Below are 25,935 nucleotides of genomic sequence, written 5' to 3'. Positions count from 1 at the left end.
CAACAAATAGTAAATAGACTATCGGAATTGGAAGCATTTAGTCATGATTTACGTTCTATGAATCATAAAGAATTTTGCATATCAACCAAAACCAAACCAAATGGGGATACCATCTTGCAAATGAGAAATATTATACTTTATACTTTTTTATACTAACGAACTAGTTTGTCATCCTGGCGATATTAAATGCAAATTAGTTGCGTATAGTGTAGATAATAGTTCTGATTATTTGTTTATTCCATTGTTGCACACGTTAACCTAAGTTTAATTTCATGTATTGGAATAGAAAATGTTAGAGCTAGATTTATATAGTAAGTAAGGCAAATAAATGAAAGGTTTTATGTTTCTTAAATGTAGACAAGATTTATATTAATTTTCCTTTACGGCTAGTTGATTTGCGTGGACCTTTGGCCTTAGATCGTTCTAATGCGTGTTTCAATCTATTCATGAAGAAACCTCGCACCGTTTCATCTGTGACTGGCACAAGGTTAGTACTTCCTACGCATTTAAAAAGATTTACTACATTTTTAAATGAATGCATTGCTATTTTAGTTCCTGATTTAGAAATACCTGTCCATGTGCACTTTGTTAAGAAACTCCTATCGAAAAGGGCATCAAGGGTTGCTAACATTCTGTTGTTTATATCTTTATCAATAATTTTTTGTTTCAATAAGCTTACTACTTGGGTATAATATTCTTCCTCATCTAAATCTTTTTCAAATTTTTCCAGATCTTCGGCATTGTCTACGAATGGATGGTCAAAACCAGTGAGATTAGTAGTACTTACTACGGTATGATTAAGTAAAGTATTTAATTGTACTTCGATTATGCCGATACGACTCACTATTTTCTTTTGTTCTTTTAAAATCTGCTTTTGCTCATTACGAAGCTCTATCATCATATTAGTTTGGGCTTCTAGTATTTCTTTTATCGTCTTGTCACGTGAAACTTCTTCTGGGACTACCTCAACTGAACCAACATATTCATCCACTTCTGACAAACTTGGTGTAAGAGGCGACGTAGGTGGTGAGGAGATGTCGATTTCATTCTCGACGCGGATTGGAGTTAAAGAGTTTTCCACAATTCTTGTTGAAAACATATCAGCGTATGAAGTTGTTTCTCTGCAACTAGCTAATATCGGTTCCTTTCCGGAATCTGTAGATGATTCACCGGACATGATCATTATAGTGCAATCAGCAGCTTCGTATGATAATCCTTGCCGCTTAATCTGACACTCCTGTTTCGTCCATCCTTCTTCCGGAACACTATTATCATTCGTAATTAGATGTTGTATGTTTCCTTTACGTTTGGCCAAAACAGATATGTTTTTTTATGGCTAGTGCCTTGAACCCAGGAATCAGGAACAATGCTTAATTCAGCGTACCCTTTAGGCCCACGGGTTTGCACTATTGAGAATGGCATAGTTAGATATTGCTGTAAACAAATAGAAAGAAATCAGTACTGTACTCATGTACTACTCACTTTCTTCTCACGGATACGGAAAACACGTACAAACTCTTTGAACTAAAAGATTTTTTATTATTTTCTGCTTTTTAATTACAGTGCTTCGCCAGTAAGTTGTGGCAATAGCCCAATGCAATAGCCAGCATTCGGAACACAATACTCGATTGAAACAAAAAACTAGAACCTTCCAGTTTGCAGTCTGACGAATTTATGAGGAATTTTCAAACCCAACACAATACTCATTTATATTGTATTTTCCAAAGTGGGTTTATTATACAGGTGGGCTTATCCCGAACAAATTGACAGCCGTACTGTAGAAAAATGAAAACGAAATGACAGGAGGGGATTCGATCATTTGTTGATGTATGCGTGTGAATTCCAATGGCTATTTTGGTTGATGTGTCGTAGTGTGGGTGAAAAACTACGTATCACAATCGAATCCCCTCCTGTCATTCGTTCGTCCAATATGGCCTTCCCGCCAAACCTATAAGCCCACCTAGTCCCTATACCCACTTTGGTATTTTCATTCGGCGGATATGTTTTTGGCGCGTGTACGGAAAGAGATAAAAAACATTGAGCTGTCAAGCAAAACTAAACGAATAAAATCAACAACGAATTTTTTTAACGAATCATCAAAACTTTCAATTTTTTTCGAATTATTTCATTTAAACAAAATGAACCATGAAATGAGTCTGAAATGTTTCACCATAAATTAAATATTCTATATTATGGTAGTTTTCTCTATAATTATGGCTTAATAATTTTCACAAACCAAGTCTTATTATTACTGCTAGAAGTATATCTTTAAGTCACTATATAAGACGTCGTAAATCGGTTCTGATATGAGTCTGTTATCATGATTTGGCTATTTGGGGATGCTAACGTTGTGTTGAGTTTCCTTAGAAGTCTAACACGACGCGTTAGTCCCATATCCTCGAACGCGGCTTCCAGCTTCTTCCACACGTCCCGCGCAGTTTCCGCATCTTTAACGGCCAAGCTACACGTACCGGACGACATCGGACGATGCCATAAAACGTAGGACCGCAGACAAGAGATTCGCGTCGGGCCGGGCCGTGTCGGATCACAGCGGGCCGATTTTGTATGGGATTTGACAGTTGGCATTAACGGATTTATGGCATCGTCCGATGTCGTCCGGTACGTGTAGCTTGGCCGTAACATGGACGTAATTGATCGGGTCCAACAGCAAAATAATTTTTGCTCTCGCTTTCCGGCACTGCTGCTTGTCCACTTTCGTCTCATCTTCCGGTTTTACCGCCTGCCACAGGTCTTCCAGCTCAAGGAAAGTTTCTACAGCAAACTTCCACGTTGGCCAATTTTCGCGACCAACAAGCCTTTCAATCGACGGTAAATTATTTGCAGAACTAGTAGCCATTTTGTTTTACTGCGTTGGGTCTGGGCCCATAACCTATCGGAAACACACGTCTGGATGGTTCGAGTTCAGATAATAGAGTGAGAGCAAGGACCGTAAAGATATCAGGTCAAGTTATAAGCCCGTTTTGACAGCTAGGTGGAAGAAGAATCGACGAAGAAAACTGACAGTTAGTTTTCCGCGTTTGGCGAACGCTTCAAGTTCTCGAAGGAAAATTTCCATTTTAAATCGGGTGTTCTAATAAACTAAAATATTCACTCAAATTGATCTCCACCAAATATTGACCATGCAAAACGTAAACAATCCATCAATACATATACAAGCGGAAAACCATCTGTCAAAATCGGAGCCCAGGGGGGGATCGCCAAAAGCGCTATAACTACACCTCATTATACATTCCACCTTGAGTGAGAGTTTATTAACAAGTGTACACAATAGTTGATGCTTTCGGGTTGGACAATATCCAACATCTGTCAAATGACAGTTCGACCCAACTAACCTACAATGACAGTTCGCTTCAACCATCACATGCGTTTCTCCGCTATTCTGATACTCCTAGATAGATCGCTTATTTTTTCTTAGGCCGCAAATACACGACGCGCGTTTCCGCGCCCGCGGAAACGCGTATAAAAATCCAGCCATATAAATGAAATGTCATTCGAACGCGCTACCGCGGAAACGCAGAGATGCTCATGCTGGATATCTCTGCGGAACTGTTATACGCGTTTGAAGGCGCCCGCGGAAACGCGCGTCGTGTATTTGCGGCCTTATACGCGTTTGAACGCGCCCGCGGAAACGCGCGTCGTGTATTTGCGGCCTTACTCAGAGTTTTGGTTGTTGTACACTGAGGACGAAACTGCAAGCTTCTTGTTTGTCCGGCTTCTACCGAAGTTCTGACAACTTCAACGCTTCAACACATTGTTGTTCACTCACACACCCATGTTTTCAAGCGTTTATATAAGATAAGGGCAATGGGTTAAATCGAGCTGTTCACGAGGAGTTTAAGCTAAAAATGTAGAACAGTTGTCACTTGGGTTGGGATCCAGCATGAGCATCTCTGCGTTTCCGTGGTAGTGCGTTCGAATGACATTTCATTTCTATGGCTTGATTGTTGTTATACAGTCTATTCCTTAGTTATGCGGTTCTCTATATAGCCTTCTAACTTGCCGAGCAAAAATCTATGTGAATGGTCGTGTGATCAGATACGTGGATATCAACATCAACGACCATTACTCAAATATCTCTTGCTTCAGTGTTGGTGGTTTCCATTGGAGTTTAGTATTTAAACAATCGTATCGCCGTTCTAGTTCTAGCGATGCATAACTTCAATGCGAAACCATACAAGTACAGTACAGAGGAAATGAGAAAGCTCTCCTCCAAGCAAGGAAGCTCTACTGGTTGGGTATCCTACAAACAGATGGCGCCAACAGCTTTTTGGTATTTTTAGAATGCACAAGTCGTTAGCGGTCTGCTAAACGAAGTCTTTCTGTATTCCGTTTAGGTTGAGAGCATGAGTCGTTTAGAACCCTTTTAGTGGTCGTTTAGTGGATTTGTGGCACTTGGGCGGGAACGCAAAAACCGCATAACTCGGGAGCAGACTGTACACGTTTCCACGGGCGTGGACATAATACGGACGTCTCACGAAGCGTTAACTTAGGCGTAAACTGGATTGCAGCGATACAACCCTATAATCTTTTGACAGGAACTTTACGCTCTCCTATATAAATCTAGCGTAAACCTTTTCAGTTTACACCTCATGTCACGTCTGTATAAGATTAGATGACAAACTGCCTGTAAGGCTGGAAATAGACGAACTGAGATCGTCGCGCTACAGCGGAAATTGCTTGTGACTTGATCTGTCAATTTTGTTATAAAATCTGACAGATAGGCGAGATAATCGCGGTTCATGTATTGAACCATCCGAGGCCTGGTGACGATTGAATGTGCCAAGAAGAAATATTTTTGATCAATTTGCGAATCAAATTATTTATTTCACATAGTTTATGCAAAATAAAATACAAAACTCGTTTCTCGACACGACTTTTCACACCAATTCGCCAGAAAAAGTAAAAATAATCGGTTTGTGCTATCGCGAAAATCTCAGCATTACCGAAGTAGGGTATCTCTGCAAAACAGCAGGCGCGATTGGAGGCGTGGAAGATTTGACAGCTCAACTGTTCTACAACTGTTATAAACAAGGCGCGAATTTCCCGGTACCGCGACGATCTTGGTTCGTCTATTTCCAGCCCAACGAACTTTTAACTACTAGTCAAATCGTTCTACAATACGGGACCTCGTTCCTAAACAGTCCTTGGCCATAACGATGATTTAAAAAATGTGAAAAATTTCATGAAATATTTGCGAAATATTTGTTAGGCCGCAAATACACGACGCGCGTTTTCGCGGGCGCGTTCAAACGCGTATAACAGTTCCGCAGAGATATCCAGCTGAGCATCTCTGCGTTTCCGCGGTAGCGCGTTCGAATGACATTTCATTTCTATGGCTGGATTGTTATACGCGTTTCCGGGGGTGCTAAAACGCGCGTCGTGTATTTGCGGCCTTAGCTTCAAACCCTTATAGCGCCTGGCCACGGAGGCGACAAAAAATATCAACTGTGTCAAAATTGCTTGTCAATTGCAAAAAAGAGCTTTTCTCGTGACCACACCAAAAATATACCCAAGAACGACAAAAAGCTCCAACATCTGAGTATCATCGATATTATGTTTAAGAAGTACTGTGTAGGATTGTGCCCTACACTAGATTACCTTAAACTCGCGATTCGAGTTTCAAAGGGAGCAAAAATCAGCACGATACCAAATACACCTGAGAGCGCTGACAAGTGTGAAGTAAGAGCTACCCGCCAAGGACTCTGTACAAGATTTACCAGCTGGGTGATTTGAAGATATAGAACAATAAATTCTGACTCCACAATCTGTGCTGTTAACTGAATTCTGCATGTATTTCTTCGGGTACTTATTACACAGTGCTGTGTTCCGTTAGCGATGTTTACTTTTTGGGGTTTGTACGCTGGCTTAATTTCCCCTCTTTCCGTGAACATACAAATGTTTCCTTATGATTAGCCAATACACCACCCTTTGACCCCATAGTTTGCATAATTAACTATGTAGAAGGCGCTACTGTGAAGTGTGGAATAGTTGTGTTATTGCCTCGCGCGCTGCTCTTGGTTTTACGGCTTACTTCGCGTATACAACAAATTGCCTACATTTGGCGCATTTAAATCCTAAACAAGTACTAAATAGGTACATAAATCAATTAGAAACATTAATTTTAGCACTATTACCGTAGCAATGGGTCACAACTGCGCCAAATAGTTGTTTGTTTACGCTTTTTGCGAACGTCAAATTTTGTCACTTTTTGTCAACTTTTGTCAACTTTACAGGGTTTCACACTTTATCTCAAGACCGCGGAACCCCTTCCCGAATCTGTCTTAGCCAAAGCCAAGACTGCGGTATGATGCTTGAAAACGTTGATGATCAGATGGAATCGGAATCAAGCTAATCGAAATCGATCTAAATTTCAGCTTATCTAAAGCTAAACTTATCTAGACCTACACACTTAAAATTTTTTGCCGAATCTCGGTTAATTTATACCGAGATCTGCACAACTGAGATCTCGGCAAAGATCTTGGTTAAATTTCTGTTGCCGAAATCTCGGTTAAAAATGCAATTGACATTTTGTTTTGACGTTTACGTTTAACCGAGATTTTCAGTTAGAGCACGCCGAGATTTCAGCTAATTATAAAAACAATCTTTTTTTTATTTTAGTTGTTTTATTTGGATAAAAAGTTAGTTTGAGTTATAATAACAAACACAATTATTTATTGAGCCATAGCCATAGCAGCCTGAGCCCATGCTGATTGCCGGTGTACATTTTTTTCAGCATGATTTTCCACCATCGTATCTGTAGTTGGACGCAAGGTGTTATAAATGACAAGGTGAAGTTTTTCAGAGCAAAATGACATTTCTCGACTTGACATTTCTCCTCCGGGGGCTCTGGTATAAAAATCGGGGAGGGCTGGTGCGGGGTAATGAAATTTGTATGCAGAGAGTGACAGATGTCCCCCACAATGTCGCCCAGCAAAAGCGATAAAAATCAACCTTCTAAATACATTATCCTTGGTTGGACGGCAGGAAGTCACCCCCCCCCCCATTATGAGAGTTGTGGTGGGATGGGAAGCGCAGGGACGGGCGCCGGTACAACACCAGATGGTGTTCAGCGTTTGGATGTAGTAAAGGTGCAGGAAGATGGGCCGGGCATGGAGCGGGCACCGGTACAGACACGGTTCTGTGAAGCGGGCAGAGTGAAACAAGCCTGAGTGAACCCTGATTAGAATTCACGTGGTCGAGTATTTGGATATTTACCTCGTGAAGGTAACTGGAAATGAAACCTGGAAGTCCGAACGGGCCGGCAAAGTTTGGTCCAATCGGACTAGCATCCGGTAATCCTTGGATAAGGACTGCTTCGAGCAACGATCTTATGTACACTGGCTACGTGCGTTGACAGAGCTTCCTAGCCCACCCGTGTCCGATCGTACGCTACTGATGATCGGTTTCTTCATGCTGGGTGTCATATTTTCATTTATTTTTCACACTATTAATTTTATAACACAAAATCACTCCGAAAGGTTTCTGCATCGACAAAATGATGAATGACAGAAAGAAAACCGAGCCTCGGCTAACTCAAATAGCATAGCCGAAATTTCGGTTATTTTGACGGATGACCTCGGTGACAGCAGTTTCAACGTACGTAATCGGTATGTTGTGTTGCCGAGTTTCGGTTAAAATATTTGTTTAACTGATATTTCAGTTTTAAATGGTACTGATTATCGGCAATGGGAAATTTTCAACTGACATATCAGCAAGAATCGAAAGAGCCGACGAATGTCGGCAGTTTTTTTAACCGAGATCGTGAAATATTTTTAAGTGTGTACACTAGGCATGAGCAAAACGATTCTTTTCACCGAACGCGAACGAACTAGTTCGCTCACCAAAAAGAACCGAACGCGAACGACGATTCTTTCGTTCTTTGTTTCATGAGGTTTTTATTCACAAAGAACGCTCGTTATCTTTTTCATTTACCCACCATAGACGCATACTGTAGCCAAAGAAGTACTCATTCTGCGGTTGAAATCAATCATTTAAAAACATTAAACACTCGGCTGTCTGGTCAACACAATCCATCGCAAAACCGACCAAAAACTTGCATGTAAAAAACAAATACGAGCAAAAATGTCTCCTGCATATATTGTACCCCATGCCTTATACACACTCAAGGATTCTTTTAAAAAAAACTACTTAAATATGGATCAACATGATGAAAACAATCAATTCAGTTCAGTTTATTCGCGAACAATGACTAATCCGTTTGAACGGGCTCGATCTATTGAATTGTATAGGTATAATTTCCATACCAACAGAACACAGATCGAACACAAATGAGCCAGTTCGAACGCGTTCGATGAATTCAGTTGTGTAGGTGCGATTTATACACCAACAGAACACAACAGATTTTTTAAGCAATACGGCAAAGCCGTCCGTACTGAGAACACAGATCGAACACCAGATCGAACGCGTTCGATGAATTCAGTTGTTTAGGTACGATTTACATACCAACAGAACACAGATTGAACACTAACGGATCAGATCGAACGCGTTCGATGAATTCAGTTGTATAGGTACGATTTACACACCAACAGAACACAGATCGAACATCAGTTCGAACGCGTTCGATGAATTCAGTTGTTTAGGTACGATTTATACACCAACAGAACACAACAGATTTTTCAAGCAATACGGCAAAGCCGTCCCTACTGAATAAAAAAAGAACACGGATCGAACACCAGATCGAACGCGTTCGATGAATTCAGTTGTTTAGGTACGATTTACATACCAACAGAACACAGATCAAACACTAACGGATCAAATCGAACGCGTTCGATGAATTCAGTTGTACGATAGGTACGATTTACACACCAACAGAACACAGATCGAACACCAGTTCGAACGCGTTCGATGAATTCAGTCGTATAGATACGATTTCCACACCAACAGCACACGTATCGAACACTGCTGGACAAATTCGACGGCGTTCGAGGAATTGAGTTGTATGGGTACGATTTCAACACCAACAGGGTACATTTTGATCTCTGACGACCCGTTCGCACGGTGCGAGAAAGAGCGAGAAAGCAATATGATTTTGCACGTTTTATTACCACATTTATGTGTGTCGTCGAACACTGAACGGAACGTTCGAACGCGTTCGGTGTAGTCAGTTTCTTCCAAAAGTCCTGGTCGTTCTTTTTGTTAAGAACCTCGTTCGTTCGTGCACTTTACCGAACTGTTCGAACGGTGCGATTCTCGTTCATTTTACACATGCCTAGTGTACACTATAAAAATAAAATACAACAGGCCGATGCATGAGCTTCAATTGGAGAATTAATGGGAAGTGGCAATCTCTGCAAAACTCGTTTCGACACTTCAAGGGTGTTTACAAAAGTAGCAAACAAACGGGATCTGGTAAGTTAATAATGTGTGATAAAAAAAAGCTTACGTTACTATAGGCTAAACAAAACAATTGAGCACCTTAAAAACTATTCCTGGCAGTACTGTGTATTGGCAGTACTGATCGAAACCGATCCAATGGACGGTTCCATTGCATTTTCTTTGGTGTATAACTGGTTGACTGCTCTATCGATTTAAGTGTATCACAAACCGTTATGGTAATTATATTCTATCCTACCAAAAAGCTAACAGTGTGGAAAAGTGGGACAAATAGCTTAATTGTATTAAGCGAAAAACTCGTGGCTGCCCCCGTACCGTTGCTTGGCAAACGGATTCCCACCGGAGACACGGATCGAAAAAAATCAGCATTGTGCTTCTGGCCGTTGTTGACGCCAACGGTATTTTTTTTTGCCGATGTTGGTGCAAAGGGAAGAATTTCGGATAGTGGGGTGTTAAAGCATTCTATTTTTTCTAGTATGAGTTCTTAGAAAAAAGAATGCTACATATACCTGAACTGCGACCAATACGAGAAGGAGAACATGTAAGAGTGCATTTTATGTTACTCGGGGATAGTGTGTTTGCTTTCACAGATTATTGTATAAGACCTTTTGGAAGCGACCCAGAACGACCCAGTCATACTCAGCGGAAATTTAACGAACAGCATTCCAGAGCTCGTCACGTTGTAAAAAGAGCATTTGGGATTCTGAGCGCAAGATTTAGGGTATTAAGAAAGGCTATGGAGTTGGAACCTGGCATAGCCAGTAAAGTAATGCTAGCGGTAGTTTACCTGTATAACTTCATCCGAAGAGAAGCATCAAGTGGGACTAGTGATAATTTAGTATTTGCTCGACCGGATGCAGACAATCAGCTGACAAATTTAAGAAGTATAAGAGTAAGACATAGTGACCGACTAAATGATACAAGAATGTGTCTAGCAAATAGCTTTTCATCTGTATCATAATATTAAACATAATGATTTTATGGATTATTTACGTAATGAATTCATTCTATGAATATGTAAAGTAAACCAGCTGGACTGTCACTACTTGAATAATAAAATAAATATATAAATTCACAACATACAGCAAGCGTATGTACACCAATAAGATAAACGATTCCTCGCCTTAAGAACATACCCGACGTGGTTTCGGTCTAGTGATGTGCTGTATGGAGCGCACCCACGACTCCGATCCGACTCCGACTATTTTTAGTTCGATTCCGACTCCGGCAAAATGGAACCACTAGATCCGCCCGGAGTCGGAGTCGTTCGGAGTCGTCCGGAGTCGTCCGGACATTATTATTTAAACTTTATTGCAAATGATTTGTTTGGTGCAATCTGTAAAAACCGGCTCCGGAGCCGTGAGTGCGGAGTCGTTGGTGCGGAGCCGGTTCCGGGGTAGCTGGAGCGGAGTCAGTTTCGGAGCCGTGGGTGCGGAGCCGGCTCCGTTGGGTTGAAGTGGAGGAGGTTCCGAAGTTTTCTGGAGCCGTTCGGAGCCGGTTTTGAATAAAACATGATGAGCAAATTTTATAGATCGTCAACATATATTTTTATACAACAAGCAAAACAATTGAAAAATGTATATAAGTTTTGAAAGAAATGTAAGTAAAACTTAGAAAAAGCCTAATCATCCACTCAAAACATACGGCAAGGCCGGTTGGGGTGTTGGAGTTACAGTACATTTTTGATTGAAAAAAATATTGATAGGATTTTTAAAATTCTTATTTTACTACGATATGTTATAAAACATTATTGTGACCCTATAAGACATTTTTTATTCAAATCTAACAAATAATTCAAAAGATATACGCTTTTAACCACGAAAAACATCATTTTTCCATACAAAATGTATGGCCTACCCGGGTAGGCGGTCGTACATGTGAAGAACTTTGCATCGAAAACCAGAAAAAATTAGCTACTTTTTGTAGCACGAGACGTTTTCGCACTATGTCTATTTGAACGGTGACATTCGTTGGAACCTTAAGGCCTTATTAGGCGCAAGGTGGATTAAAAATATCAGGTGGTGGATTAGGGCTTTTGGGGGATCGCCATAGTTGAGGGACTTTACGTCATTTTAGAACCGTTAACCATTGGTTTCCGAACACAAAGCTTAGCAAATAGAACAGATTTCTTTATTATTATGTGCATTTTTGTGTGTCTATTGATTTTATCGAAAAAATGAGATATATTAACAAACGATTTGATGATTTGTTTATGCACGAAATATAAAATCATGTGAGTATGAGTTCTAATCTCACGTAAATTGTCCATGCGGCTCGTAGATAAAAAGGAATCAATGTAAAAACCGTAATAAATAATTATTTCTTAATTTTTATCATCAAAAATGTTGAAGATACAATGAATTATAGAATAAATTCACGGAATAACACAAAATAACACACTTTAATCCATTTTTTAATGTAAAATAAGAACTCGCAAAGTCCAGCATATATTTTTAAAGAATATTTAATCGAAAAAATGCGGTAGATAAATTATATGAACAAATTTAATAAATGTAAACAAAGTTTGAATCCTGAGGACCTTACGTCAATTGACGAATTGTCAAAATGCACTAGAGTCCACCACCTGATAATTTTAAATCCACCTTGATTAGGCGGAGGAAAATACTCAAGGTGTGTTTATTAAGGAGGTGAATTGTTAGCGCGTTTTCCGGGCGCCATCATTGAGTATTGTTATGTCAAATCGCATACAATTTTCTATACCCCCCTCCAGCCCTCCCCGATTTTAATACCGGAGCATCCAGTATTGTTATGTCAAGTCGTGAAATGTCAATTTGCTCTGAAGCAAGGTGTGTTTATTAAGGAGGTGAATTGTTAGCGCGTTTTCCGGGCGCCATCATTGAGTATTGTTATGTCAAATCGCATACAATTTTCTATACCCCCCTCCAGCCCTCCCCGATTTTAATACCGGAGCATCCAGTATTGTTATGTCAAGTCGTGAAATGTCAATTTGCTCTGAAGCACTTCACCTCCTAATATCCATACACCTTGCTCTGAAGCACTTCACCTCCTAATATCCATACACCTTGGAAAATACTGTCGTTCCCAAGGTGTTATAAATGACAAGGTGAAGTTGTTCAGAGCAAAATGACATTTCTCGACTTGACATTTCTCTTCCGGGGGCTCTGGTATAAACATCGGGGAGGGGTGGTGCGGGGTAACGAAATTTGTATGCAGAGAGTGACAGATATCCCCCACAATGTCGCCCAGCAAAATCGATAAAAATCAACCTTCTAAATACATAATCCTTGGTTTAGATGCAAAAAATTAACGATTTTCATAGGTAAACAATGCTTTCTACATTTTAATGCTGTAAGCAAGTAATGCCGACCATATATTCTCTTCTATTTCATTTATGCATTAAGTTTTTTTCATTTTATTATAAAAATAACGGTCAAATTGAAATATGGAATCGCTTGATTTTGACTCGAAAATAAGCACAATACGAAAATTTCAGGTCAATAAAAGCAATGAATCGTCTTCTATTTCATTTATGCATTAAGTTTTTTTCATTTTATTATAAAAATAACGGTCAAATTGAAATATGGAATCGCTTGATTTTGACTCGAAAATAAGCACAATACGAAAATTTCAGGTCAATAAAAGCAATGAAATTGAAATATGGAATCGCTTGATTTTGACTCGAAAATAAGCACAATACGAAAATTTCAGGTCAATAAAAGCAATGGCAAAGTTATTGAAGTTTAAAGTTGAAAAAAATACCCGGGTATCAGGTTGCCAACTTAAAGGTTAATATTTAATTTATTGATTTTCTTGGCTTTATCCAAAAGAATCTTTCGTAGTTTCCCGTTTTTGTTGTTTTTGTTCAACATCATCGGAAATTCAATTCGCTCTATCGACGTTGACAGAAAAAAAATCTACTTGGGAGCAAATCGGAAAAGACCATGCCGAATTTAGATTTTTCGACTGGCATCCATCTATCAAACTTTGTTTGAAGGATAGATTCCAAAATCGAATGACAGAATTTTCCTCCGTTTAATAAGGCCTTTAAGGTGGGGATACATTATCCATACTCGCTAATTTGTAATTTAACCCTGTCACTGGCAACCAAAAACACATCATAAAGAAAAAACGAATCCTGTCAACTTTGAAAAGCTATAACTAAAAAAAGGTAGCGAGTTGAATCAATCGATGCACAGTTTTAGAAATACATTAGTTTATTTAATTTTCATCAGAATATTGCATCAATATTCGATTACGCATTCAAAAGTTATAAGCTTCCAAAGACGCTGGCTACACGGGTAGCCCGGTTGCCTGGAATAGGGGTTGTTGCGAAGCATCCAATTCTTTCTACCCAAAGATCAATGAACTTATTTTAGCCGAAATTAGAAACGTGTATAATTTATTTCTAGTTCACAAAGTGGCGCTAAAAAATCACGTGCGTATACTCGGGTGCGCGAAGGAATCTGCTCGTCATCCTGTTGCGCCGGTCATTCCCCCTAAGGGCTTCGGTTCGTGCCGTCGCTGGTCGATTTTCGATAAACCGATTGATTTCGAAGCGACCGGCAGCGCCCTCTATCGCGTGATCCGTGCAAGGAGGCTTTTGCACCCGAATTGACGGTTGACGGCGTCAACGGGGGTATTGGAAAATTTAATTCTTATAAACAGTTTAATTATACTCCAAAAAATCTACGAAAAATTCCAGAGAACGATGGCTGTGGATTACACAAATATATAGAATTTCAAGTCAATCGGATTCCTAGAATCAGAGAAATGAGCAATCCAAATCGATTTGGCTACCCGGGTAGCCGGTTGCCTGGAATAGGGTTAAGCAAGTGTAAGCATCAATAACAGATAACTTTACAGGGTGTTCCAAGTCACTTTCGAATGTAAAAATTGTTATTCACCACGTGCAACATGTTAATCCACATCAAACTGATATTGGAGCCCTTTCCGTTTTAAGTTCGTAGGCTGAAATTTCAGCCTGTCAGCTGTTTGCATTGTATAGCAGTTTTCGAGCAGTTATCTAAGTGAGTAGGGTAACTGTACCAGTTTTCGGCAGTGTACCTATTTTCGGCAGGGTAGCTAAAAACGTGAAGTTCTGCACAAATGCGGTAAAAAATTTCACAAAATACAATTTTTTAGTGAAAGTGTACTTATTTGATATTCACATACCAAGTTTCAAGCCATTTCATTACGTATTTTTCAAAATATCAAATAAATTGTTAATTTTTTCGGCAGCTTTGCTGTCAGCCAATCGTTCGGCAGGTTTTGTGATTAAGAGAATCAGAACAGTAAAACAATGAAAAAGTGGTGTATATTAAAGATTTTATGCTTATTTAATTTATTCTAACTTGTTCGGAATTTTAAAATCACGATAAACAGGTTATGTTTCACTTTAAATGCTGCCGAAAATAGGTACACAGTAAATGTTCATTTTTGACAGCACAATGTTGTGGGCTCCTGCCGAAACTCGGAACAATAACACACTTTGAATTTGGCTGAATATTCCTTTTAAAATTGATCAGAACACTGCAATGCGTATGTCGACACATAATATGACCTTTCATGTACCAAATATCACCAATTTTACGACAAACAATGCACTAACTTAAGAGAAAATTAAATACAATCAGTCCAAAAAGTATTCGTCTAGTTGAATATTTTACAGAAAAGGGCGAATTATGGCCGCAATATGTACGGGGCGATAAAAGTAATGATGAGGTTTGATGAAGGGACCATCAACACACACGTTTTACTAAAAAAATAAGCATTTAATTAGTGCAATAGCAACCAAAATACATAAAAAACTAAAAAAAGTCGTTTAAGGGGCGCGCAAAAAGTATTCGTCCATCTACCTTTTTAGTTATTTACGCTGTACAAACACTACGTAGACGTGTATTCAATTTATTATTATCAATCTACTAGTGACTTTCTTCTAAATTAATGCATTTATGTTCCTTCAATTGCACTTCAAGCGGTCTGAGAGGCACTACAGGCGGGGGAGTTAAATGATTGGAGCATGATGGCGAAAATCGTATCTTTAACTTATGCATAACCTATCCTACCCATTTTTGAAGGTTACAAAATGTGTGGGAGGCCTCGTTCCTTCATTTGATAAGAGTTTGGCCATTTTTCTGACACTAGTTGTGTGACAAAGTACCATGTAAGCAGCCATTCTTGACGGTTAATGTAACGAAAGAGGCGGCTTAATGTCCAAAAAATCAAATTTTACCATGGAATCAGAGCATTTTGTGATGGCCAATAAGATCAGGAAAAGAGATGGGTCACATTTGGTTGATGGGTCATGCTGCATTTCATCGAGCTGGTCATGTAATAGCTTGAATGAGTGACAAACATGTTGTTACAAACATGTTTTGTTTGAATAATACCATGCACAGAAAGTGGCCAAATCTGTTAATGTGCATCAAATAATTAAGGAATTCATTTCAAATTAGGCTCTACTAACATATTAAAACATGTTTAAATCGCCAAGGTCATACGGCCGACGTCTACCATAGCAAAAACAGTCTACTAAGATGCAGCAGCAAAATCTCGTGTAACGGTAGCACCATGATGTCATGATACTAGGACTCAATGTGGAAAGGTGAGTTAGAAAAATGATTCAAAATGATAGAAGACGAGATGGGGAAATATGTTATTGAAGTTTTTAAGTACTTTGAGTCCCAGTTCTGAGAAATTTTACTTAAAATGTATCACATGTTTCAAGAACAGTCGAGCTGGAGAACATACAGGGCATTGTCATTTGCCCGAAACGCCAAACCAGCTGAAACCAAACTGATGGAAAAGATTTAGTAGACTCTGAATATGATATTAGTTCCCTTTTTTTTAATGAAACTTGGCCACGTAGTCCGGAAATGCAATATTTATACCAGAGAACAATTGGAACAAGTCTTGTAGGATGAGTGGATCAAAAATACGCCTTTTTAATGGTTCAAATGAGTTCTTGCGTTGTGCAAGTAGTCACCAATAGTCATAAATGCAATAAGAAACAAGATCAGGACATTTTTTTATTCCATAACCTTTGTTTTCATACACATATTACGCCAAAAGTCTGATGGACGAATACTTTTTGCGCGCCCCTTAAACGATGATACAAGTGCGGTGGCCGCGCACCAGCCGCACCGAGTGCCCCTGCCGAGAGCTCCTGCTCGATCGGCTCGCAAACACACTCTGCCTGTATGGCGCTCGGCACACACTAAGCCTTGCGCTGCTTAGTGTGTGCGACCCATCCTGTCAAAAAGTGATATTCAAATTTGGTTTTAAAAATCATACTATGAGACCACCTAGACTACCCGACAGACAAAGAGAACGAAATTTTCAGGCGAGGGGTAGGTAGAAACACGCGGTGGGGGTCCGGCCCAAGCACGGATCCGAAGTCCGTTGTTTTGGGCTGAGAATTAAAAATGGCGGATGGAGCGCTACCACGGAGAGAATGCTTCTGCTACCACGGAGAGAATGCGTATTTTTTCTTCTAATTCTCTTTAATTATTCTTCTAAGTTTCATTAAGTTTTGATAGTCTCTACGCTCTACCTATGTTTTTTTTTCTTTAATTGTTTTGCTAGGTCTAGACTAGTTTAGTTAGGCTTAGTTTTTTCATGAATTATTTTGTTTATTTGTTAGGGTTTATTTAGTTTTAAGTCTGCCTTATTTAGCCTTGATGGCGGATATTGTATTAATAAATGAAATGAAATGAAATGAAATGAAATGAAAATACACGAGGCGCTCTCGCTGTAAAGAACGCTCGCTCGCGCTGTTTCATAGTATTTTCCTCATACCCCTTCCTTCCCGTTTCTTTCGGCTTGCGCAGCGCTGAACTGGTACCCCCTCCCACTTGATTCCAGCGAATTGCGCTGCGCTGGACTGACACCCCCTCCCGCTCGTTTCTTTCGTAGCGCGCTGTGCGCTTTCCTTCATTCGGACTTGGTACACCCGAATCAAAACAAAAACTTGAACACATCAAACTTGGTTTATATTTTAACACTTTTATTGCAAATAAAGGGGCATTTTCACACATAGCTTCACACAATCTTGCCACAAAGTCACACAAATTCTTAATATAAAAAAATCGTCGTATTTCAAAGAGCCGTCAAACTGCATGGATCCCGTTGTTGATGTTCGATACAGCAAAAATAAACATTGAAATAAAGCAGCGCATATCACACATTTAAGATAAATGGTGAAAGAAAAGCGCAGCTTCATTTCAATGTGCACAACACTTCAACACTTAGCGAAACTTCGATCGCCCGGGACTTAGGCTAACACGCGCGCAGCCTTTCACGGCGAACGCTTGAGCTGAACTGACGATTTCGTGTGGTGGCAAGAAGGGGAGCGCACAGAGGAACACTCGCTGCACTAGTGCGAGCGAGACACCGATACCCGCATGCCGCTGCGAGAAAACCAAACTGAGCGCGCAGGCTGAAAGTGAACGCACACATTCACACATGTGTAATTGTGTGAGTGCAAAAACTGTGTAGAAACCAAAACACGCTCGCGCCTCCGAGCAATTCCGCGAATTTCCAACCGTCTCCCCATGCTTCTACATGCCCCTCGCCTGAAAGTCGCACACTTTTTCATTCTCATTGCTAGTAGGGTACATATACTTTGTTTCTAAATTCCACCACGTAATCTCTTTAATGCACCTTGGGATAAATGTAAACAACACCGTTTTTTCGAGCAGATATTCGAAACTAATTCTAGCTTTGAGCCTAGAATAATCTAGACAGCAAAATCGCAGTCTAGTTTTTTGTGTAGTTTTGTATGGAGTGTTTACATGATTTCAGCCTCCAACTGTTAAACTGCATACAAAAAACTAACTAGAATCATGAAGGGCCCCATTATTATTTTTGTTGTGGGCAGCCGTGCCGACCCCTGGACTTGCCGTGGCAGTTGCGCTGCCACCGGTCAACGTCCAGGAGGACGACAGTGTACACGCACACTGTCGCACACACTAAGCAGCGCAAGGCTTACACAGAAAACTTTTTTTACTGAACTTCAGTAAAATTTTACTGAAATTTTTTTAACTGAAGTTTCAGTAATCCTTTCATTGAAAAGAATGTTTACTGAATCATTAAGTAATGTCCGGTGCTCACCAAAATGATAGCTCGTTTTCTGAAATCCCAGCAAAGCCATTCTTATACTACTGATTTTAGTTTAGTCCAAAGTTATTTTGGAATAAAGATGCGAAACTTACGCGGGTAGGCGGTTGTACACATGACGTTTAAAATAGATACAAACAAGATCTAGCGCGTGGCCACGGAGCTGAAAAAATGTTGAAAAATTTTTCAACTTTGTCAAAATTGCTTGTCAACTGCAAAAAAGAGCTTTTCTCGTGGCCGCACCAAAAACATACACAAGAGCGACAAAAAGCTCCAACATCTGAATATCATCGATATTTTGTTTAAGAAGCACTAACTGGGTACATAAATCAATTAGAATCATGCATTTTAGCATTATTATCATAACAATGGGTCACAACTGCGCCAAATAGCTGTTTGTTTACGCTTTTTCACGAACGTCAAATTTTGTCAACTTTTGTCAACTTTTTTTCCTGGCTGCTCCAGGTCACAAAATTTTGACAAAAGCTCAAAAAAGTGACAAAAGCTCACATTTTGAAAAATTTGTCAGCATTTTGTCACTCCCGTGGCCTTTCGCTTATCGATTTTATACACTTACCAAGGTATCTACTGTAGTTCCACATTAGTTGGTCACCTATATGAAACTCATTGCATCATATGCAAACCATTTTTTCCTATTGGGTTGCGCAGCTAAATTTAAATAAAATTGTTATGTGCCGCGGTTTACTACTTTATTACACATACAAAATAAATAATAACACAATTGTAAATATGCACGTATAAACCTAGCTAAAGTTTAGATTATAAACGTCATTGCGCGATACTTGTAATTATCTTGTGAATAAACTGAAAGATAACCGTCATTCCCCAAGCGAATGAAAATGGCACTTTTCGGCTGTGTTTTCGATTGACATTTCGTGCACGATTTGACAAACGAAATCGTGTACGAGATTCAGACTTTTTTCGGCACATAACCACAACCGCGTGCAATGGCATATTTGCTATCTTCATCGCACGTCTAGCGTTAGACATTTTGAGGTTAAATAGTTTTCACATTGTTGGTTTTTATATGAATGATACGATACGAAAGAATACAACTGATTTAAATACAAACTAAACATAATACACAAAAAGAAATACACATAACCTGCATTAACGCTTGGCTTGGAGAGCGAACTGCCCAAGCGAATGAAAATGGCACTTTTCGGCTGTGTTTTCGATTGACATTTCGTGCACGATTTGACAAACGAAATCGTGTACGAGATTCAGACTTTTTTCGGCACATAACCACAACCGCGTGCAATGGCATATTTGCTATCTTCATCGCACGTCTAGCGTTAGACATTTTGAGGTTAAATAGTTTTCACATTGTTGGTTTTTATATGAATGATACGATACGAAAGAATACAACTGATTTAAATACAAACTAAACATAATACACAAAAAGAAATACACATAACCTGCATTAACGCTTGGCTTGGAGAGCGAACTGGTTCGAAAGGAAGAACCACACATACAGTCATATATTGCTTGTCAAATTATGAGAGTGTATGAGTTATCGTCCGAAAATTTCCGCTTGGGTGGTTCGAAAGGAAGAACCACACATACAGTCATATATTGCTTGTCAAATTATGAGAGTGTATGAGTTATCGTCCGAAAATTTCCGCTTGGGTCGAAGATTGACGCATAAGATGGAAAGACGTGTTTAGGGCGGTGGCAACGCTCATCGGATGCGATTTTATCGGACGAGATTTATATGGGATTTGACAGATAACGTCGGACGTGCGATTTCGTCGTACGACGGAACAAGGTGGATTAAAAATATCAGGTGGTGGATTAGGGCCTTTGGGGGGGCGCCATAGTTGAGGGACTTTACGTCATTTCAGAACCGTTAACCATTGTTTTCCGCACACAAAGCTTAGCAAATAGCACAGATTTCTTTGTTATTATGTGCATTTTTGTGTGTCTATTGGTTTTATCGAAAAAAAATGAGATATATTAAGAAAAGATTTGATGATTTGTTTATGCACGAAATTTAACATCAAGTGAGTAAGAGTTCTAATCTCACGTAAATTGTCCATACGGCTCGTAGATAACGACAAATTAATGTGAAAATTGAAAAAAAATAATGCTTTCTTAATTTTTATCATCAAAAATGTCGAAAACACAATGAATTATAGAATAAATTCACCGAATAACACAAAATAACACACTTTAATCCATGTTTTAATGTTAAATAAGAACTCGCGAAGTCCAAAATATATTTTTAAAGAATGTTTGATCAAAAAAATGGGGTAGATAAATTATATGAACAAATTTATTAAATGTAAACAAAGTTTGAATCCTGGGGACCTTACGTCAAGTGACGAATTGTCAAAATGCACTAGAGTCCACCACCTGATATTTTTAAATCCACCTTGAGTCCAGCGCAGCGCAATTCGCTGGAATCAAGTGGGAGGGGGTACCAGTTCAGCGCAGCGCAAGCCGAAAGAAACGGGGAGGAAGGGGTATGATGAAACAGCGCGAGCGAGCGTTCTTTACAGCGAGAGCGCCTCGTGTATTTTAAAGGCAAGCAAGAGAGCACATTCTCTCCGTGGTAGCGCTCCATCCGCCATTTTTAATTCTCAGCCCAAAACAACGGACTTCGGATCTGAGCTTGGGCCGGACCCCCACCGCGTGTTTCCACCTACCCCTCGCCTGAAAATTTCGTTCTCTTTGATTGTCGGGGGGGCTTTCATTCGGATATGCTTGCCATCTATGGCGCCGATACAATTAGGAAAATTCCATTTATGGCGAAACTCTTTTTCCACATTCCTAAATGCAGACGTTGCAGATGTTTCGTAGACAATGAGGCCAATTGTATTGTGAGCAATACAATATGTGAATGATAAAGACTTAAAAGGTATTCCAGTCGATAAATACCTGAAAGAGAAACAATACTTTAGTAAACGCTCATATGACAATTTTGTTTTCTTTATTTTAAAAAAAAATCTAGATTTCAGGTGCTGTTATCAAAGTAAATGGCTTAGCTTGCGAGTTTTCGATCGCTCGAATGTTACCGAGATAAACTAGCTAACGAGTTCGGAAAACAACCATGTCATATATGATGGAAATTTTTCGAGCAGAATTCATATGGATGTGCTTGCATCGGTAAACAGTCTGCGGATCGGATTCGCAAGTTAGCTTAATTTACATAAGCTGATAAAGTACAGGTTTTTACTAGTTGGCTACTCCATTTTTTTAAATAATAAGTAGCTCACAACAACATGATTTTGGATTAGTAATCTCCGTAGCCGGTCTCGTAGTACAGTCGTCAACTCGTACAACTTAACAACATGCCCGTCATGGGTTCAATCCCCAAATAGACTGCACCGCCATACGTACGACTGACTATCCTGCTATGGGGGGGAATCAATTAGTCACTGAAAGCCAAAGCCCACAAGTGGGTACAGGCAGGCCTTGACCGACATCGGTTGTTGAGCCAAAGAAGAAGAAGAATCTCCGTTAAAAAAGAGAATCAGGAAAGTGTAAATGAATTAATCAATGGGAGTGGAGGAATATAATATTTAATAGGTACATACTATGTAATAGGTAGGTATAGGTAAATTAATAAAAGCTCGGAATCGCTTCCGAATAACTTCACCAAAATCAGAAGGCTCCGGAAGATCAAAACTCTTAACTCAGAACCGACCGCACCTATAGATCCAAAGCCGGTAGTCAGCTGCCGGACCCGTTCGGAGTCGTTCAAAGCTGTCCGGAACCGGTTCCCGAATAGTTCTTGACGGCTCCGAACGACTCCGACCCGAACCATCGTTTTGATGCAGCCGGAATCGGAGCTGGAGTAGCAATGTTAGGAAGCTTCTATTAAACATACCTGAGAGTGATCATCAATCGTTCCTCTGGACAAATGTATGGTTTGTTTGTAGGTTGCTTTGTTATAAGATGCTCTATCCTTTTCAGTATGAAATAAAAAGTTTTAATTGAAACTCTCATAAACTCGAAGAATTTATCTTCTTGTTTCAAAAGTTCATGAAACAATGTGTGGTATTGCCCGATTTTTTCACGTTTTTCCCACAGATCGTTGGTTTTATCGCGCCTTCTTTTTAATAGTAAGTAGCGCAAAGCTATGCTCGAACTGTATAGTTCCGTTTCAGAATCTGAATCCATCTAAAAAAAAAAACAAAACAAAACATATAAGAGTTAAGTTTGGACTAAAATTTGTTACAGTGATGATGATGCATATGATGATGAATATGATATTCAATTATAGATTGAATGATGTTTTGGAACACTATATATCTTTAAAACAATTAGTGTAGCTTTATCGTTAAAGTGCAGCTGCATGCGTTGATAATGTTGCGAAAATTGGTTAGATTTAAGACCAGTGGCGGATTTAAGGCCGAGGGGCCATGGGGATTCTCAACGCTCATTTTCTCAAGCACTCATGAGTGCTTTTGAGAAATCCTCGTTCTCAGCGTTTGTCGAATCGGAACAAAATCGGTTTTGAGAATCTTTGAGAAAGTTGAAGATGCAGCGATTAGCTAACTGAAATATGAGCAATTGTGCTATTTTGTTTTCGGTAATCACTTTGTAAAATGTATTCAATGTTTATAATTGAAAAAAAGTGATCAAAAACATATTTTCTATTTAAAGATCCAAATAAAGCTTGAGTGACAATATCCGTTTCTCAGAGTGAGAACAATTGACGACGGCCACGAGCTCGCGTCTGAGAACAAGTTTTGAGTGCTTGAGAAACTTAAATGAGTGCTTGAGAACGTTTTCTCAGCTTGAGAAAGCCCCGTGGCCCCGCGGCCTAAAGTGTTGGGGACCCAAGCGGCAAAAGGAGTGGAGGCCCCTGGTAGGTGTCGAGCGATATTGTTGCATTCACACTTTATGAGTCCCTTCATCCATGGGGCCCCTACCTAGCACAAAAGCTCTCGATGAGACTCCTGTACACACTGTTCTATAAATTGGAATTACCATACACGGGGCCTCCCACGGCCACTCAGTCCGCGTACAGTTAAATCCGCCACTGTTTACGACATAATGAAATCGTGAACAAGCTTTGCAAAAACTTCCGTTTTGATTTTGATCCGATACGAGCGATTAATAACATCAGTCGAAGGATGAGAATCCATCATACTATGTGGTCCGGATGATGATTCGGATAAACCGGATGATGGTTGTGTAGGAGCTGCAACTAATGGAGAAGCAAACGCTGGAGATACTGGCAGTGTTGTTGGCATGGCATCTGACGAAATGATCGACAAGTAGAACTCAAAAAGAGCTTAAAAGTTAATTTAATCAGATTTCAGAAGATTTTACCTTTAGCGAAAGAGGTTAAGTGTCTAAACGACGCGATACTAGAGCTTGCTGGATAGCACCAGTTGTATGAATTATATTCATATTCATATTTATTTGTCTACCTTTTGGTTACACAAATGCTTAAATAATACTTATTACCTATGTTCCTAACCTAACAAAAATTAACACAAATTATCAAAAATTTGAGAATTTTTTTTTTTTTTAGAAAATTAGAATCTAAAATTTAAAAATTAAAAATTAAGGCAGCACGGGATTATGGAGGGTTCTGATGCGGGATCGGAAAGAGGATAAGGGAAGTGTAGCATCCATGCTATCGCATACCCGTTTAAAGCATGAATGCTAACAGCCGGGTAAAACACTGCACATGCGTTCCGTGTTTTACTGCACACGCGGTTCCGTGTTTTACCATGGTGGTCGCACCACTCAAGCTGGACATAAACAAGGAAGACCTCCAAAGTAGGTCATAAATAAGGAAGAACAATTAGCATAAGAAACGCATTAGACCTTAAGCAAAACATTGTAAATTGTAAAAGCCCACCAGGAAGGCGACCCTCTTGACAAACATGCGTTTGTCAAAGCGCATCAAGTTGCGAAAGAGAAAGTTACGAACGTAAACATCTGGTGAACAAATGTGCGCTAGCTTTCTTAAAATGGGAGTATAAATAAAGCTATCAGAACGGACAGAAGGTCAGTTCTGATCGGACATAGGATCGTACATCTTGTCCCTTCAACTCACTTATGAGCAGCATTGTCCCCCTACCCAAGGTAAGGCTTTACTGTCTCCAACAAACGCACCGTGTATCAGCTGGCCGGTCAGCAAAACCCCAATCCGAAAGGTTAACGTATGCTAAAGTGGCATAACGTCGTTCCCACGGTTTAGCATAGCTGGAAGTTCGCTTTTCACCTGACGCAGACTGATTTCAATTGTTACGCAAGGTCAAGTTCGATTAGTTTACCGCGCCAATCGCGAAGTGCTGACACAGCGCTGCCTCCAAGCCTACGACGCGAACCCGTACCGAACCTACAACGATAATTCCCACCACCACATGGCGACCGTGACAGTTTAAACAAGTGCGCGTAAGCAATCGACATATCGTCCCAAATAAGTGCGCGTAAACAAAAATCATAAGTGAAATCGATACTACGAGCAAAAGCGTGAGAAACAAGTGACTATCAGGTGCAAACCATAGCAATAGCAGTGTTTATAAACATCTACAATAAGCAACAAGTGCAGTGTCGCAAGTTTTAAAAACAAAAACAAAAGTGAAATCGAGACCGCAAGTGCAGCGCGAGAAATGAGTAATTAATACAGACAATAGCAATACAGTGTTTGTGCCGTGGAGTTAAGTGTAAAACATTAAGTGAACAAGAAAAAGCTACACACATCACAACAGAAAATTGCACCACCACGACCATGATGAACCAGCCGTGATAGAGCCACATCATCCTAACCATCCTCATCATCATCATCATGCACAGCCGCACCATCATCATGTCCATCATGAGGCGAAAGAACTCCGTTGGAGCCAAAGCCTCACAAAAATATAAAAAGAAGAAGAAGAAATCATGCCCATCATCAGAATCATCCCGAGCAGCAGCAGCAACAGCAGCAGCACGAAAAGATGCAGGAATATTACGACATTGAGGAGGTGACGATCGAACAGCACCCGAAGATGACCCTAAGTACGACAGTGAAAAAATACCTGGTACACAAAAACGCAGACGAGGTAAGAAGTTTGTTGCTTTCTGCAATTATTATAGAAGGTTTGTGCCAAATTTCTCAGAAAAGGCACAACCACTTAATAATCTGCTGCGAAAAAAAGTAACATTTGAATGGACCCCGGAATGCCAAACGGCATTTGAATACCTAAAGGACGCACTGATAAATCCTAAAATATTGCAATATCCTGATTTTGAAAAGTAGTTCATATTAACAACCGATGCATCAACAACAGCTTGCGGAGCAGTATTATCGCAAACACACGATGGTACTGAACTTCCAATCGCTTTCGCAAGTCGGACCTTCACAAAGGGAGAAAGCAATAAGGCAATCATAGAGAAAGAATTACTAGCAATTCATTGGGCAATAGAACACTTCAGACCGTATCTTTTCGGCACAAGGTTTAGAGTAAAAACGGACCATAGACCTCTGGTATA

General features: G+C 39.8%; 1 pseudogene; it reads right to left on the bottom strand.

Moving 5' to 3' along the window:
* Positions 1 to 202: 202 nt before the first annotated feature.
* On the bottom strand, positions 203 to 8,160 carry LOC5668393 (uncharacterized; annotated as a pseudogene).
* Between the last annotated feature and the right edge of the window lie 17,775 nt (positions 8,161 to 25,935).

The sequence above is a fragment of the Anopheles gambiae genome, chromosome 2 (assembly GCF_943734735.2).
Source record: "Anopheles gambiae chromosome 2, idAnoGambNW_F1_1, whole genome shotgun sequence".
NCBI classification, from domain to species: domain Eukaryota; kingdom Metazoa; phylum Arthropoda; class Insecta; order Diptera; family Culicidae; genus Anopheles; species Anopheles gambiae.
The sequence above is the reverse complement of the archived record's forward strand: the minus strand, read 5'-3'. Positions and strand labels throughout refer to the sequence as shown.